The 18,631-nt window shown below is 43.4% G+C and overlaps 1 long non-coding RNA gene across 1 annotated transcript; it reads right to left on the reverse strand.

Annotated features, from left to right (window-relative positions):
• Positions 1-9,798: 9,798 nt before the first annotated feature.
• On the reverse strand, positions 9,799-17,786 carry LOC106997411 (uncharacterized). The gene is made up of 3 exons (XR_013415340.1): positions 17,726-17,786; positions 16,118-16,602; positions 9,799-10,101 (listed from the first exon to the last, which is right to left on the reverse strand). It is a non-coding gene; the product is annotated as an uncharacterized LOC106997411 (long non-coding RNA).
• Between the last annotated feature and the right edge of the window lie 845 nt (positions 17,787-18,631).

An 18,631-nucleotide genomic window follows, 5' to 3' on the forward strand; every position in this document is an offset into this window, starting at 1 on the left:
GGAGGTCAAGGCTGCAGTGAACTGTGATGGTGTCATTGGGCTGCAGCCTAAGAGACAGAGAAGCCCCTATCTAAAAAAAAATAATAATGTCAGTGAAGATGTGGAGGAATTGGAACCCACATACATTACTGGTGGGAACATAAAATCGTGTAAACACTGGGTATTTCTTTTCCTGTCATTTCAATTGGTTTTTTTTTTTTTTTTTTTTTTTAATCAAGACAGGGTTTCACTATCTTGCCCAGGCTGGTCTTGAATTCATGGGCTCAATTCCTCCCATCGGAGCCTCCTGAGTAGCTGGGATGACAGGTGTGAGCCATCACACCCAACTGGTGTAGCCACTTAAGAAAACAGTCTGGCAGTTTCTCAAAATGTACAGTCATCATATAATGCAACAACTTCACTCCTAGGCATATATCCCAGAGAAATAAAAATATATATCCACACAAATATATATTGTACAACAATCTTCAGAGCAGCATTATTCATAATGGCCAAAACATGAAGACAACCCAAATGTCCACCAACTGATGAACAGATAAACAAAATGCAGCGTGTCTCTACCACGGAATATTACTCAGCAATAGGACGATGAAAGGTTGATACACACTATGACATAAAGGAACTTTGAAAACATTGTGCTAAGAGGAAAAAAAAGCCACAAAAGATCACATATTGTACAATTCTATTTGTCCAGATTAGGCAAATCTATAGCGACAAAAAAATGAATCAATGGTTGCCTAAGGCTGGGGGCCAAGGCAGGTGGGGGGAGTAGGAGGTAGTGGCTAAGGGGTATGGATTTCTCTATAGGGTAATAAAAGATTCTAAAAGTGACTGTGGTGATCGATGCACGGCTCTCTTGAGTATTCTAAAACCTACTGAATTGCAGATTTCAGTAAATAAAGTGAATGGCATGTGAATAATATTTTAATAAAGCTATTATTTAAAATAATAGCACAGGTAGTCATGCTTGCCTGTAATCCCAGCACTTTGGGAGGCTGAGTCAGGAGGATCACTTGAGGTCAGGAGTTTTGAGCCTAGTGTGAGCAACCTGGCAAGATCCCATCTCTATGATAAAAAATGAAAAAATTAGCTGGGCATGGTGGCACACGCCTGTAGTCCCAGCTATTTCGGAGACTGAAGTGGGAGAACTGCTTGAGTCCAGGAGTTTGAGGCTACAGTGAACCATGACCATGTCATTGTACTGCAGCCTGAGCAACAGAGCAAGACCCTGTCTCTAAAAAGGAAGGAAAACAAATGCAAGTTTGTATCACTTTGTGAGTGCAGCCAAGTTGGAGGAGAAACAGACAAGAACAAAAGAGCACTGAATAACGAGGGTGAGTGGCTGGTTAGGCTCGGTTGCTAGCTAAGTGGTTTGTAAACAATTCATTAGTAAAGTTACAGCTCTGGGGACAGTCACGCAAAGAATGAATGCTAAATTCATTACAAATGCCCATGGTCTTTCTTTACATGCCTTCTAGTGAAAAATTCCTAAGTGCCTAAATAGCAAGTCTGCAACAATACCAGCTGTTTATTAAAGACTACGAAAAAGAAATGGAGGCCAGGCCTGGTGGCTCACGTCTGTAATCCCTGCACTTTGGGAGGCTGAGGCAGGCAGATCACCTGAGGTCAGGAGTCCAAGATGAGCCTGGCCAACATGGTGAAACCGTGTCTCTACTAAAAATACAAAAATTTGCTGGGTATGGTGGCGGACACCCATAATCCCAGCTACTCAGGAGGCTGAGGCAGGAGAACTGCTTCAACCCAGAAGGCAAGAGTTACAGTGAGCTAAAATTGCACCACTGCACTCCAGCCTGGGCGACAAGAGCAAGACTCTATCTTAAACAAAAAAAAGAAAAAAAGAAATGGCATCTTCTTCAAGAATGACATAGTTTTTCATGATAAAGCTCTAATTTTGCATTTGTTCAAGTATTGATTAGATTTACCCAATATGACACCAATCTTGGATAAAGTACAAACAACACAATTTCATTTTCTCAATAATCAAAACTGACTAGGTAGTCTAATATCAATTCCGATCTTATTAAACAATGATCAGATTTTTAAAATTATGGAATGATGGAGCAAATAAGATGTTACAACCTGTTCCAAGGGGAATTCCAAAACCCACACATATCTGAGACCATCAAGTATGATGAAATATATTTGATTACTATACTGAAAAATAAACTGATTATAAAGCCAACAACAGTTGGGCAGGGGTCTCCTCATCCACAGCCACACAAACCTGATCATGCAGCTATGTGGTTGCAAGGCCTACATAGCCTAGAAGGGACTGGTCTGACTTGGGATTTCATTTCATTTGTATTTGTATTTTGAGACAGGTTCCCACTGTGTCACCCAGGATGGAGTGCAGTGGTATAATCATAGCTCACTGCAGCCTTGACCAACTGGGCTCAAGAGATGCTCCTGCTTCAGCTGCCCCAATACCTGGAAATACAGGCAAGTACCACCATGTCAGGCTTTTTTAAAATTATTATTAATTTTTTTAGAGAGAGAAGTCTTAATATGTGGCCCAAGCTGGCCTCAAACTCCTAGCCTCAAGAGATCTGCCCACCTCAGCCTCCTGAGTAGGTACACACCACCATGCGCCGCTATATTTATTTTATTTTATTAAATTTCTTTCTTTTATTTTTGTAGAGAGGAGGTCTTACTATGTTGCCCAGGCTGCTCTCAAACTCATGGCCTTAAAACATACTCCCATCTCTACCTCTCAAACTGTTGGAACTATACGTGTGAGCCACTGCCCCTGGCCTTACTTACGATTTTTTTTATCTAGCATCTTTTACTTGGTAGGATTGGGAAAGGCAGTAGGGTTTTTTTTTTAATTACTTAATAATTCAATTAGAATCAAACTCAACCTTGACCCCTGCCTTCTCTCACAGCTCACATCCAGTCTGTCAGGAAATCCTATTGACTGACTTCAACATGTATCCAGGCTCTGACCATCTCTCACTACCACTGTGCACCAGGTCAGGACCACTATCATCTCTCACTGGGATGTTGCCACAGCTTGGCCCCCATGCTTCTACACAAATCTTCCCAGAGTCTTTCTCAACTTGGCAGCCAGGGTGTGCTTTAAATCAGGAGACAGATCATGTCGCCTCTCTGCTCAGAACCCCTTGGTGGTTCCCATTTTAGTCAGAGTAAAAGCCAAAGCCCCAGGAATAGTGTCCCAGGGCTTACACGATCTGTACCGATCCCAGCCCAGCAACTCCCTGGCCTCCTCGCCAACTTCGCTCCCTCTCTCTCTTTGCTCCACTGGCCTCCTTCCAGAGCCTCAGACACACCAGGGAGTTTCCTCCTAATGCCTTTATCCTGTTGACTCAGCCTACAGAGCTCTTCCCTCAGCACCTTGGCCAGCTCCATCATCTGCTTCAAACTTTTGCTCAATATTCACTTATGAGGCCAACACTGACCACTCTACTCAACATTGCCATTTGTCCCCATTCCCATCATGCTCATTTCTTTCTTTCTTTTTGAAACAAGGTCTTGCTCTATTGCCCAGGCTGGAGTACAGTGGTGCAATCATAGCTCACAGCAACCTCAACCTCCCGGGCTTAAACAATCCTCCCACCTCAGCCTCCCTAGGAACTGAGACTACAGCTGCATGCCACAATGTCTGGCAATTTTTTTTTTTTTTTTTTTTTTTTTTGAGACAGAGTCGCAGTCATCCAGGCTGAAGTGTAACAACGCGATCTCGGCTCGCTGCAAAGTCTGCCTTTCAGGTTCAAGTGATTCTCTGCCTCAGCTTCCCGAGTAGCTGGGATTACAGGCACCACACCTGGCTAATTTTTGTATTTTTAGTAGAGATGGGGTTTCACCATCTTGGCCAGGCTGGTCTTGAACTTCTGACCTCATGATCCAACCCCCTCAGCCTCCTAAAAGTGTTGGGATCACAAATGTGAGCCACCGCGCCCAGTCTTTTTTTAAAAAAACTTTTTGAGACATGAGGTCTCATTATGTTGTCCAGGCTGGTCTTAAGCTGCTGGGCTCAAGCGATCCTCCTACCTCAGCCTCCCAAAGTGCTGGGATTACAGGCATGAGCAACTGTAACATAAAGCCCCAGCTTCATGTTCATTTTTTCTTGCTGCTACAACAAACTACCCTATATTTAGTGGCTTGAAACACCACAAATCTACCACCTTACAGTTCTGGGGTCCAGAAGCCCAACTAGGTCTATCAAGGCTAAAGTCAGGTGTCAGAAGGGCTGCATTCCTTCTGAAGGCTCTAGAGAGAATGTGCTCCCTTGCCTTTTCCAGCTTCTAGAAGCCACCCCCATTCCTTGACTCATCTTGAAGATGGCCCCTGACTCCATATTCAAGGCCAGAAGTGCAGCATCTTCAAATCTCCCTCTCTGACCTCTTCTTCCATCACCACATCTCCTTCTCTAATTCTGACTCTCCTACCTCCTCCTTTCTCTTATAAAGATCCTTGATTGGTGGGCATGGGGGCTCCCAACTGTAATCCCAACACTTTGGGAGGCCAAAGAGAAAGGAACGCTTGAGGCCAAGAGTTCGAGACCAGCCTGGGGAACATAGGAAGACCCCCGCCTTTATAAAATTCAAATTAAAATCAGCTGGACATGGTGATGCACGCCTGTAGTTCCAGCTACTGGAGAGGCTAAGGTGGAGGATTGCTTTAGCCTAGGAGGTCAAAGCTGCAGTGAGCTATGATCACATCACTACACTCCAGCCTCAGTGGCAGAGCGAGACTCTGTCTCAAATGTAAGAAAAGAAATATACATTTGGTCTCTGCCCCTGGTTCCTGGCATAGAACTTCTAAAGCTCTTATAAAGTCCTTAGTGACGGAGGTAATAGGAGCATTTTCTGTTTTAATATTCAGTCTTAGTCCCAGTTTCCTGACACAAGGGCCTCTGAGGTCTTTCAGATCTGCAGCATGGTAAGAATGCATGTGGGATGCTGTTGAGCTGACAGAGTGGCTGCAAGCTCCCAGACTGCTTCAGGAGGAGGGCTGGCTGCCAGAGGAACCAACCACATTTTTTTTTTTTTAAACGGAGTTTGGCTCTTGTAGTCCAGCCTGGAGTGCAATGGCACAATCTCAGCTCACTGCAACCTCCGCCTCCCAGGTTCAAGCAATTCTCCTACCTCGGCCTCCTGAGTAGCTGGAATTATAGGGACGTGCCACAACGCCCAGCTAATTTTTGTATTTTTAGTAGAGATGGGGTTTCACCATGTTGGTCAGGCTGGTTTCAAAATCCTGACCTCAAGTGATCTGCACGCCTCGGCCTCCCAAAGTGCTAGGATTACAGGCATGAGCCACTGCGCCCAGCCCCAACCACATTTCTTGAGGCTTGGAACTTTCAGCCTCACCTGCCGAACTCCAGGAGGCAAAAGGGACTGGAGATTGACTTAGCTACCAATGTCAATCAATCATGCCTCCATAAAAACCCAAACAACAGGGTTTGGAGAACTTCTGTGTCGCTGAACACAAGGAGGTGCTGGGAGGGTAGTGTGCCCAACAGAGGGCATGGAAGCTCTGTGCCCCTCCCCACTTACCTTGCCCTGTGCATCTCTTTCACTGGCTGTTCCTGAGATGGAGCCTTTACTTTGAGCCAGTAACAGAAAATAAGCTGGCCAGATGAGGTGGCTCATGCCTGTAATCCTAGCACTTTGGGAGGCAGAGGTGGGGGGAAATCACTTGAGTCTAGGAATTTGAGACCAGCTTGGGCAACATAACAAGACCCCATCTATACAAAAAATAAAAGAAATTAGCCAGATGTGGTGGTGGGAACCCTGTAATTCCAGCTACTTGAGAGGCTGAGACAGGAGAATCACTTGAGCCCTGGAGGTTGAGGCTTCAATGAGCTATGATTGCACCACTGCACGCCAGCCTGGACAACAGAGCAAGGCCCTGTCTTTTAAAAAAAAAGAAAGAAAGAAAAGGAAAAACCTGTTTTTCTAAGTTCTGTGAGTTGTTCTAGCAAATAACTAAACTGAAGAAGAGAGTCATGGGAAACCCTGATTTCTAACTGGTTGGTCGAAATACAGGTGACAACCTAGGACTTGCCATTGGCATCTGAAGTAAGGGTGGTCTTGTGGGACTGAGCCCCTAACCTGTGAGGTCTGCACTAACCCCAGGTAGTGTTGGAATGGAATTGTGGAATACGCAGTTGGTATCCAGAGAGTTGGAGAACTGGTGTAGAAACTCCACACATACATTTGGTTAGAAGTGTGTGAGTAGAGAAAAACATGAGTTCTTCTCTCACCTGTCTACCTGCTTAACTGCATAGGAGAGACAATGCATGGTGCTCATGAACAAGGCAAGCATTAAAGTCAGACCAGACCTAACATTTGACTCAGTCTTAATATCCATGTGAGCTTGGGCAAATCGCTCATTAACCCCAAGTCTTCATCATTTCATGCATAAAATGGGGATAACTGTGGCACCTACCTATTTTTGTGAGAATTAATGAAATACTATGCTTGATGTTATTGTGATCATCACACTCTTTGACAAGGAGAGTGATGCATGATAACACAAAAACTTAGAAACTGTAATGAGGTCTCGGGCAAAATTCCATACAAGCAAATTACTGTCTCTACAAAGCATTCCTGCCACACTTAATTCACCATTCCCTGAACAAAATGTGCCATCTTCATTGTCCAGGTCTGTACAGTGCTGGTTTCCCTGCCTGGGCTGCTCACTCCATCCCATCCCAGCCCATTCCTCATCCCTCCACGTCCCTCTTCCCTCCCCACTCTCATACAACTCTTCCTCATCTTTCAGGACCTGGCTTCAATGTCACCTTAACTGGAAGCTTCTCTCACCCTCCAGAAGAGCTTCCCATTGCACTTGATGCATGCACTATTACTTGATTATTTCTGAGTTATAGTCCAAGTCTTTTCGTACCTGGATAACATGTTGCCCAGTCAGTCTCTCTTCCTGGATTCAGAAGTCTTTCATGGTAGATCCAGCTGGAGTGACAAAAACACATTCTTTTAAAAAAAAAAAAAAAAGAAAAGAAACAAGAGGGATGACACAGACAGACATCAGTACTTAAAAGTTTTAAATGGTATGTGAAAAACAAACAAAATGCAAGGGCTTCCAGCAGAAACATAGGAGGGAAAGTGTTACTGGGAAATATAACAGAAGGTTACTTTTTATTTTATTTTTAGAAAAAGGGTCTTGCTCTATCGCCTAGGCTGGACTGCAGTGGTGCAATCACAGTTAGCTGAAGCCTCAACCTCCAGGGCTCGAGCAATATTCCCATCTAATTTTTATTTTATTTAAGAAACAGTCTTGCTCTTACCAAAGCTAAAGTGCAGTGGTGTGATCATAGCTTACTGCAGCCTCACCCTCCTAGGCTCAAGTGATCCTCCAGTCTTAGCCTCCCCAGTAGCTGGGACTATAGGTGTACAGTGCAATGTGTAGCTCAATATTTTTTTAATTTTTAGTAGAGACAAAGTGTCGCTATGTTGACCAGGCTGGTGGTGATCTCCCACACTCAGGCAGTTCTCCCACCTCAACCTTCCAAAGTGCTGAGATTACAGGTGTGACCTGCCTGTAACACCACAGAGGTGTGACCTCACACCTGGCTGAGGGGGTTAATTTTTAATTATATAAAGAACTCAAAGCAAATATTAGAAGGAGCCTAAGTGCCTACAGCAGCTGATGAGTAAACTGTGATACATCTATATAAGAAAATATTATGCAACCATGAAAAGGATTAAGATAGATCAATAGGTATTGGCACAAATGTCCACGAAATATGAAAATGTGAAGTGATGTTCAATCACCATCTATGTGTCTTGAAGGATATGGCCCATTTTCTCAATAGCAATTATTTCCTGAGATAAGACTATGGGTCTAAAGACTGAAGGAAATTTTTCACTTATTTATTTAAAAGTATTTACTGTTTTTATAATTTAATAAAAGATTAAACAGATCATCGCATTAGTAAAAGACAAATTAATTCCATAAATAAATGGAAAAGACATGGACAGCCCAGGCATGGTGGCTCACACTTATAATACTAGTATTTTGGGAGGGGGTGGTGGGGGGATCGCTTGAGGCCAGGAGTCCCAGACCAGCCTAAGAAACAAAGCAAGACCTCGTCTCTACTAAAAATTAAAAAAAAACTGGCCAGGCATAGTGGCATGTGCCCATAAACCCAAGTACTGAGGTGGAAGGATCACCTGAGACCAGGAGGTCAAAACTACAGTGAGTTGAGACTGTGCCACTACACTCAAGCCTGGGAGACAGAGCGAGACTTCATCTCAAAAAAAGAAAAAAAAAAAAGGGACAATAAAGAAAGAAAGCTAAGAAGCTAACACAAGGAAAGATAAAACGTGTGACAAATAGGCTGGGTACGTGGCTCACGCCTGTAATCCAGCACTTTGGGAGGCCGAGGCGGGTAGATCACGAGGTCAGGAGTTTGCGACCAGCCTGATCAATACGGTGAAACCCCATCTCTACTAAAAATACAAAAATTAGCCAGGCGTGGTGGTGTGTGCCTGCAATCTCAGCTACTCAGGAGGCTGAGGCAGAATTGCTTGAACCTGGGAGGCAGAGGTTGCAGTGAGCCAAGATCATACCACTGTACTAGAGCCTGGGCGACAGAGCGAGACTATGTCTCAAAAAAAAAAAAAAAAAAAAAAAAAAGGTGACAAAGTAATATGAAGTCTTTTATTTATCACACAGAAAGTAACTTGTTAAATTATAATACCTGTGCCAGTGAAAGTGCAGTGAAATGGCCATTTTCTTGTACTATCACTGGTGTTTAAATTGTATATAAACCTTCCAGGATAAAGCTTGGACATTTTTTTAAAATAATACAGACAGTTACTCATTATACTGCCTCCTCCAACTCCTGGCCTCAAGCAATCCTCCCACCTCAGCCTCCCAAAGTGCTGGAATTATAGGCTGACAGCCACCATGCCTGAAAGCTTGGCAATTTACATCAAGGGTAATAAGAATGCTCATACCCTGTCACTCACAGTAATCTCACTTCCGGAAATATCATCTTTGGATATAATTCAACCTAAACAAAAGGTGATATGCACAAACACAGTGAAAATCTGGGAGTAATTTTTTTCTCATTTTTTAAAAAATATGGAATGCTTCACAAATTTGCATGTCATTCTTTCACAGAGGCCTATTGTTCCAACTTAAGTACATGTGCCACTGAAGCAAGCATGAGTAATTTAAGATAGAGTGGTTAAGTGAAATAAGGAAGAGATATGGGGAAGTTAAAAAATCTGTGGTACTTATAGGCACCTAGTAACAGCTCAGCAAATTATTATTTTTATGGTAATTTCACTCAATTAAAAATTGTCATTAAAAATTACCATTGTCATGGAACATAATGTATCCTACAGTATAATTGTAAAAACAGATACAATTTGTCCCTTGGCATATGGGGGGATTAGTTCCAGCTACCCCATTTCTGTGTATACCAAAATCCATGCCTACTCAAGTTTTCGAAGTCAGTCCTGTGGAATCCAAATATTTAAAAAATGGGAAAATTAGTGAGGTGCGGTGACAAGCACCTGTAGTCCCAGCTACCTGTGAGGTTGAGGCAGGAGGACTGCTTGAACCCAGGAGGTTGAGGCTGCAGTGAGCCATAATTGCACTACTGCAGTCCAGTCAGGGCAACAGAGTGAGACAGAAGGTTCACTTTTTAATAGAATTTTTCTGTTCACTTGAAGATATGGTCAGGACTGTGGCATAGGAAAATTTTTCATAAAATAACTATCTAATCCAATTAATGCTGGAGTTGGGGACAGAAAACGTTTTGGTGACTATTTATTCCTTCACTTGCTGTTATATAAACTATTGCCAGGAGGCACTTACCAACCAGAAGTGTCATCTCAGAGCTACTCACAATGAAAGGTGACGTCTGGGGCTCAGGTGTGTTGAGGTCCCCATGCCTGGGCTATGGGTGCTGAGTGGGACTTACTTGTCCATCCATTTTCTCTATTCCAGCACTGGGAAACTTGGGTTTATCCATCTTGATAAGATGTCATTGAAATTCCACTTGGCAAGAACCACAAATGGAAGAAAGGCCATGAAACCACAGGACAGTACTTGTTCTCAAGGGAATCTTTAGCTTAAGTGGCTCTGTAAAAGAGAAAGTATATTGTTGAAAAATCATTGCAGGTCAGGTGAGGTGGCTCATACCTATAATGCCAGCCACTGGGAGACAAAGGCAGGAGGATCCCATGAGGCCAGGAGTTCAAGACCAGCCTGGGCAACACAGTGAAACCTCATCTCTACAAAAAATTAGGAAATGAGCTGGGTGTGGTAACACATTCCTATACTCCACGCTACTCTGGAGGCTGAAATAGGAGGATCGCTTGAGCCCAGGAAGTAGAAGCTGCAGTGAGCTCTGATCTCACCACAGAACTCCAGCCTGGGTGACAGAGTGAGACCCTGTCTCAACACACACACACACACACACACACACAGACACACACACACACACACAAACACACACACCCCCATCTCAGTCTGCCCAGCCTTGACTAATCAAAAGGGTCTTCTGGTTACAGAAGAAGTATGCTCTTTTATAGGACAGGGAGAGACCAGCAAGCTTGTTCACAGCCTTTTCCTCATCCTCTGCTTAGTTTCCAAGAACCCTCACAGTGAAAACAGAGTCCCTGGGAAAACAACCTAAATCTTCAGGTTACCAGGGGAGAAATATGCCTCCTTTGTCAATTAATATATGGAACACCTGCCTTAAAATCCAGGGAGTTCTGCTAGAATGAATCACTCCCTAAGACCTTGACCTATGCAGGGAACACGAAAAACTGGAGTTTAACCAGGCGCGGTGGCTCACGCCTGTAATCTCAGCACTTTGGGAGGCCGAGGCGGATGGATCATCTGAGGTCAAACCTGGCCAACATGGTGAAACCCCGCCTCTACTAAAACTACAAAAATTAGCTGGGCGTGGTGGTAGACGCCTGTAATCCCAGCTACTCCGGAGGCTGAGGCAGGAAAATCACTTGAACCCAGAAAAGGCAGAGGTTGGAATTACTTCTAGAAGAATTTCCATTAGCCCTTTGAAATCCTTCAACATTCATTAAGGTCAAAGAGTTGTCACCTAATTTAATCTGATGGGCATGTGACCAGAGTCTTTCTAGGGAATAGAGACTCCCAAACTGTTCAGCTGGGAAGTGAGGAGATAATTTAATACTCAAAATCAAAGGGAAACGAAAAGAGGCCAACCTAGAGCATCATTATTCTTTCTTGGCAGGGAATGGATTCCAGAGTCATTCTGTGACCTTTACGTTCTGTGACCTCCTTATTAGCATCTAAAAGCTTCCAGTGTAGGATGCAGCCAGCTAGGTTCGCTTCTAATGTAATAAAATCTGCTTCAGCAAAGCTTATGCAGAGCCATCTCCAGACTCCAGAAATAATAGGCTATAAATTACAGGATCTCCCATTTGATATAATGAAGTATAAGCACGCTCCTGAATGACTCCTCTACATACTACTCTGAGTGACTTGAAGTGAATTTGATACAAGTACTGGAGCGAGCGCAAAGCAGAGCTACATCTAGGATTAATGTGCTTGGGCCCAGCTCCTCACTACTCACCTATGAGTACAGTTCCAGAACCTAAGTAGAGGGTGGGGGAACAAGGCTCCTGGCTTTTTTCCCTAATGCCTGCCATCTCTTTCAGATTTCTTATTTCTTTGCAAAGAAACTAAACAGGCACGACTAAAAAAACTAAACGATTAAACCCTACACAGAGAATCTCCAAAAATTCACAAAATATCATTCAAGACTGTTAGAAAGACAGCCTTGAGGATAACTTGATGTACCAGTGATCTACAATATTTGGGATCATTCCAAATTCCCGTCAAGGATCTGCCTATATCAACACAGGGACAAAGGACCAACCATTCAAATAGGCCCTGCTGCCAAAATGCCATCTCTTCATATTGTTCCATTTAACAAAACTGCAGCCTGTCATCTATCCTTAAGTCCCTTGGCCAATGGTACAGAGCCAGAGTATGCTACTCCCTAGCAGGAAATCAACAGGATGACCTACTAAACACCATTCAGAAGATGCTAAGGCCCATGAATTGCAACAGGAAAGAAAAGACACATTATTAGTCAGACAGGTACATGCTGGGCCAAAAATGCACTACAACCCCCACCCAATTCTGCCTAATCCTAGCTGGGCTGACACCAACCTGATGAGACAGGCCTGTAAGATCTCAAACTAAAACAGAAACTCCTGAACTGGGTTCTTGAGAACCCAGGAAGCAGCAGTAAACCATTAAAGAACAATTAAGGTCTGGAGGTGAGGGGGGAGTTTCAGATAAATGAAATGCTGGTAGAACACAGGGCCCAAAGGAGCAAAAGTTAACCTAAGCCCAGGTAGAACCTTGTTTACCAGAGTACTAGGCACGGGGTGTGGCAACTCTTCTAACCAAAGAGGCTCCACTGGGGTTGGGTTAGCAATCCAAGGTATGGCATGCATAGGGCTGGTGGAATTCAGGGGGACTGAAACAAAAGCTTCAGAACCAGAAAGACTATATCTGGGGACAGAGCACAAAACTCTCAAGAGATGAATCTTTGTAAGAGTGAGGCAGAACTATATAGCAGTTTCAGGAGATCTGCTGGTGCCCAGCAAGAGCTCCAAATGGGTTATATGCAGGGATGCAGGCTGTAGTCTCAGAAGAGGAGGTTCACAAAAGTCATTCAGTCCAAGACCCCAAACTGTGTTCTCTACTAACAGGAATTAAGGCCCCCTAGAGAAATGGCTGACTCCATGTATGGTACAGTATATTGATCCTGGAACATCTTTTTTGACAGAAAGCAAGGAAGTCATCAAAGTCCAACAGGATCACATCAAAAAGACAGGAGCGTCAACTTGAAGAGATAATTATTAACCTCGATGAGACAATGTAAGCATCCAAAACAATAAAGACAACAATGGCCTGAAATACATCAAATGCAAACAATAATCTATGAGTTCATGATGATATTCAGAAAAAAAATCTATTGGTCACTAGAGGGAAGGTTACTAGGTCACTAACTTACTACTCTGAAAAGTGACTTAAAATGAGAGGTAGCGTGGAGCTATTTATTCAGTTTTTCCCTTACAAACATAAATTTTTAGGGAGATGAAAGTAGATGAAACAAATCTGGAAAAATGGAGGTAACTGCTTAATCGGAGGGTTGGGTACGTGGAGGTTCATCCTATTTCTTTTGTGTATGTTTGAACCCCCTACAAAAAAAGCACAAGACAGAATGTGAGCCAAGCAGCTTGGGGTTCAGGCAAGGCTTCTGCCTACAAGAGACACTAGGATATGAGGGGTAGTTTTAGCCCTGATGGGCTGAGCTAACTGGAGGTATATAGGGAGGTGCTAAATTGCAGAGGTATCATGTTGCCCAGCACTTGATTGAATCCTAGATGCTAGGACTGTTTGGTAGCATGCTTCCTAGGTGGTGGATCTGAGGCTACCTACAGAACTTCCTTTGTAGTCATAATTGGCTCAGAAACTACAAAAGGGCTTGCTCTTGAAAATGGAGTCGGTCTTTGTCCATTTCATGCTGCTATAAAAGAATGCCACAGACTGCATAATTTATGAGAAGGAAAAAAGGAAGGAAGGAAGGGAGGGAGGGAGGGAGGGAGGGAGGGAGGGAGGGAAGGGAAGGGAAGGGAAGGAAGGGAGGGAAGGAGGGAAAAAGGGAAGGCGGGAAGGAGGAAGGGGAGGAAGGTTAGGAAGGGAAGGGAAGGAAGAGAAGGAAGGGAAAGAGGGAAGGAGGAAGGGAAGGAAGGTGGGAGGGGGAGAGAGAGGAAGGGAGGGGAAGGGAAGAGAACGGAAGAACAGGGAAGGGAAGGGAAGGGAAGGGAAGCGACGGGAATGGAAAGGAATGGAATGGAACGGAACAGAACAGAACAGAAAGGAAAGGAAAGGAAAAGGGGAAAGGAAGAAACTTTATTTCTTGTAGTTCTGGATGCTATGAAATCCAAGGTTGAGGGGCCTGCATCTAGTAGGGATCTTCTTGCTGCATCATCCCACGACAGAAGGCAGAAGGACAACAGAGTGCAAGACAGCAAGAGGGCAAAAGGGGCTGAACTCTCTTTTATAATAAGACCACTCTGTGATTACTTATCTATTACCATAATAACAACATTAACTCATTCCTGAGGGCTCTCTTATTAGGCCCCACATCCCAACTGTTGCATTGAGGATTGAGTTTCCAGCACATCAACTTTGGGGGACACACTTAAACCACAGCAGAGCACTTATGTAAATTCAACCAAGAGGTGCTGGGAAAATCAAAGGCATGAGAAAGAGAGCAAAGGCTAGCAGAGAAATACGCGCAGGTTAAGGAAAAAAGTCACAATGAATCCTGTAGTGCAGGCTACTTTATCAAAAGCACCTAAAAAAAAAGATCTCATTAACTGCCCCAACTCACCTCCACCTACATCTAAAGGGCGACACACAGCACCACCAAAGGCAGCACAATGAGAACAGCATTCTCCTCAACAGACGAGCTGTGAGTATCCATATACCTAACTCAATAGCTCCAGAACAGCCCTAAAACAGCTCCTCCCCAACCACCACTCAAGTCACCAGCTGGGAAAGTATTCAGAAAACCCAAATCCTGACACACCACTACCAAACAACTTAAACGGCAAAGAACAACCCATTTAAACAGCAATGCCAGTTGCCGGGAAAAAAAAGGAACAATGAGTAGAGGAAAAGCAGACCTCTTGGGGTCCACCAAGACCCAGTCTCTCAGCTTCAGCACTTTCAAATGCAGAATCCTCTGGGGCCTGTGGAGCTCCACGAGGCATGTTGTCCTCAAAGATAAATAAGCAGGCAAGCTGGCTAGAAAATTGCTAAGGGTATTATTCTTCAAAGAATCTTTATAGGGTCAAAGAGGAATGTGTCTTACGGGCTATGTGTATTCCCCACAGATTCTGAAGATGATGTCAGTATCCCTTTCCAGATGTGTTGAACAATTTGCGGTCACTTGTATTCCTGCCAATGAGTACCAGTGCTTTGCTAATTTGAACTGATTCCAGCTCACACTGACCCCGGCTCCCTGGATCTGGTTACCATTAGCCAAGACTGTCATCCATACTGTACCCTTTCAAAGAGTCCTAAAAACAGCTCTTCGCCTACTCTTCCAAGACAAATAAAAATGTCTGCCAAAGAAATGGGGAAGCCGGTCGCGGTGGCTCAAGCCTGTAATCCCAGCACTTTGGGAGGCCGAGACGGGCGGATCACGAGGTCAGGAGATCGAGACCATCCTGGCTAACACAGTGAAACCCCATCTCTACTAAAAATACAAAAACTTAGCCGGGCGAGCTGGCAGGCGCCTGTAGTCCCAGCTACTCGGGAGGCTGAGGCAGGAGAATGGTGTAAACCCGGGAGGTGGAGCTTGCAGTGAGCTGAGATCCGGCCACTGCACTCCAGCCTGGGTGACAGAGCGAGACTCCGTCTCAAAAAAAAAAAAAAAAAAAAAGAAATGGGGAAAAAAGATTGAAAGAGAGAAAACAATTAACATTCTAACAAGAGAGCAAAAAGCGAAGGGGGAGGAGAAACTAGGAAAATCATACATGGGCTCACACCTATTTCCAAAGCTGAGCTAATATTCTTTTGCTTGTGTCTGAATAAGTCACCAATTTTAAACTGCTAATGAAAAAAAAAAGAAAAAGAGAATGAAAGAAGCAGGCCCAGGCTGGGCACGGTGCTAGGATTAAAGTGCCGTAATCCTAGCACTTTGGGAGGACGAGGCGGGTGGATCACCCAAGGTCAGGAGTTCGAGACCAGCCTGGTCAACCTGGTGAAACACCATCTCTACTAAAAATACAAACAATTAGCTGGGCATGGTGGCACATGCCTGTAAACCCAGCTACTCAGGAGGCCGAGCAGGAGAACAGCTTGAACCCAGAAGGCAGCGAATGTGATGACCTGAGATCACACCATTGCCCTCAAGCCAGGGCAATGAGAGCAAAACTCGGTCTCAAAAGAAAAAAAAAAGCCATAAAATAACTCAGATTTCATTAAATACAACCCTAGTGGTGAATGACTATTGGTCAACAATAAAAAAGATGGATTACTCAGAACAGAGATTAAGAGTCCAGTAAGAATCCAGGAATCTTACCCTTAAATAATGAAAGAAATCCTTTCCTTGGAAAGTAATATCCTCTCAGGCCAGGAACTCCACTAGTAGACAGCCTTCTTAAAAAAAAAATTTCTGGCCGGGCATGGGTTCACGCCTCTAATCCCAGCACTTTGGGAGGCTGAGGCAGGAAGATCACCTGAGGTCAGGAGTTCGAGACCGGCCTGGCCAACATGGCGAAACCCCATCTGCACTAAAAATACAAAAATTAGCCTGGCATGGTGCTGGGCACCTGTAATCCCAGCAACTCGGGAGGCTAAGGCAGAAGAGTCACTTGAACCCAGGAGGCAGAGGTTGCAGTGAGCCAAGGTCACGCCATTGCACTCCAGCCTGGGCGACAAGAGTGAAAACTCTGTCTCAAAAAAAAAACATTCCTTTGGGAAGAACTTCTACATAAAAATCTTCAACATGAGACTGGAAAAAACAGTATGGGATCATCCCCGGACCGTTGGCTTTTACAGTTGGAGCTGTAAGAACAAAAAGAAAAAAGGATGTCATTTAAACACAATATGTAGAAAAGAATAATTATTAAATCTGTATTGGTCTTTAACTTTCATACTTTGATCTTTAATTCTATTATTGTAATTGAGTCCAAAGAAAAATAGTATGAGTAAAATAAAAAGAACACCATAAATGCTAATATTCTGTTTATCAAAGTCTGCAGTGAAATATCCCATTAAATCCAAGTGCAGTGACTTACACCCATAATCCCAGCACTTTGGGAGGCTGAGGCCGGTGAATCTCCTGAGGTCAGGAGTTCGAGGCCAGCCTGGTCAACATGGTGAAACCCCAACGCTACTACAAATACAAAAATTAGGCAGGCGTGGTGGCAGGGGCCTGTAATCCCAGCTACTCAGGAGGCTAAGGCAGGGAGAATTGCTTGGACCCAGGAGGTGAGCTTGCCATGAGCTGAGATCACACCACTGCACTCCAGCATGGGTGACAGAACAAAACTCCATCTTAAAACACACACACACACACACACACACACAAAACAGCTAGCACATGACATTTGCTATGGGGAGACTAGGGATATGATCTTGCTGCAATCCTTCTTCCATTTTAGTAATTGCAAACAGTGTGATTCCATTCTGTTTCGTCCCCACTCCACTCCAGAGCCAAAACAAGAAAATCAATTATATTTCTATTTCTTTAAAAACATATCTAACTAAATCATCTAATTAAAAGATAATATGCACAGCTCCATACTAGTAAAAAAAACTTCTTATGTCCTGAGTATCATGGACATTTGATGAATGCTTGTTCAGCTGACTGGTGTAGACTTCAATAATAACCTGTTCGATGCATTACGCCACATTAATCTTACATCTCAAAAGTAGGACAAATACTGTTCTTTCAGTTTTGTCTACCCAAAATGTAGTATTTACACGTATTTAAAAATGGGTTAATAAAAAGAAAATGAGTTTGTTCTAGAGAGTATGAGAATTTTGAAAACATGAATTCTCCTGTCCTGGCACATAATTAATACTTAGAGGCATATTATTTCATGTGAAAGCTACCATTAAAAGAAATTAATGTTAAACGTTACTTCACATAATCTTCTAACCTGACTAAAGACTGAAGACCTACCTCACAAAGCTGATTTATCAAGTTGTAAATCTTCACACGTTGAATTCATAAGTTCATCTCTGAAAGGTAAGAATAAATACTTAATATTCACTAGGCAATATTCAGCAAAGTAATATCCACTAGTACATATTTAACATTTCATCACCAAGGGTGGGTGTGAAAAGAAAAGACAGACTGGGCACCATGGCTCACACCTGTAATCCCAGCACTTTGGGAGGCCGAGGTAGGCAGATCTTGAGGTCAGGAGTTCGAGACTAGCCTGACCAACATGGTGAAACCCCCGTCTCTACTAAAAATACAAAAATTAGCCAAGTGTGATGGCAGATGCCTGTAATCCTAGATACTCAGGAGGCTGAGGCAGGAGAATTGCCTGAACCCAGGAGGCAGAGATTGCAGGGAGCGAACATCATGCCACTGTACTCTAAGCCTAAGTGAAAGACCAAGTCTCCATCTCAGAAGGGAAAAAAAAAATTAATTAATTAATTAATTAAGAAAAGAAAAGACAATCGGGATGCTTGAGCACAGCTAAATCTTCTTTTGAGGTTTCTATACATTAACCAAACAAAATAATAATTGCAAATGGTCTCATCAGGTACTTCGTGGAGGATGTGTCCTCACAAATAAACTGGTAACTTTGCAACCCACAGGTCTTTGAAACATATTACAATAATCTTAAATGGGATCCGTTAATATCACATTGCATTCAAGACTATCTTCCTCTACACATCTATAAAAATCATTTATTCCCACATAGGCTTTAAAATCTCAGGCTTAAAAACAAGACATGGATACTATTTTCTTTAGCAAAAGCAGCAGAAAACTGTGAAAGAAAATGTCAATTGCGTGCCAGTCAGGTGAGGGCAGTCTTCACGTTTTAAAAGCTAACACTGGCATGACTTACTCAAT

Source organism: Macaca mulatta, chromosome 3 (assembly GCF_049350105.2).
Source record: "Macaca mulatta isolate MMU2019108-1 chromosome 3, T2T-MMU8v2.0, whole genome shotgun sequence".
NCBI classification, from domain to species: domain Eukaryota; kingdom Metazoa; phylum Chordata; class Mammalia; order Primates; family Cercopithecidae; genus Macaca; species Macaca mulatta.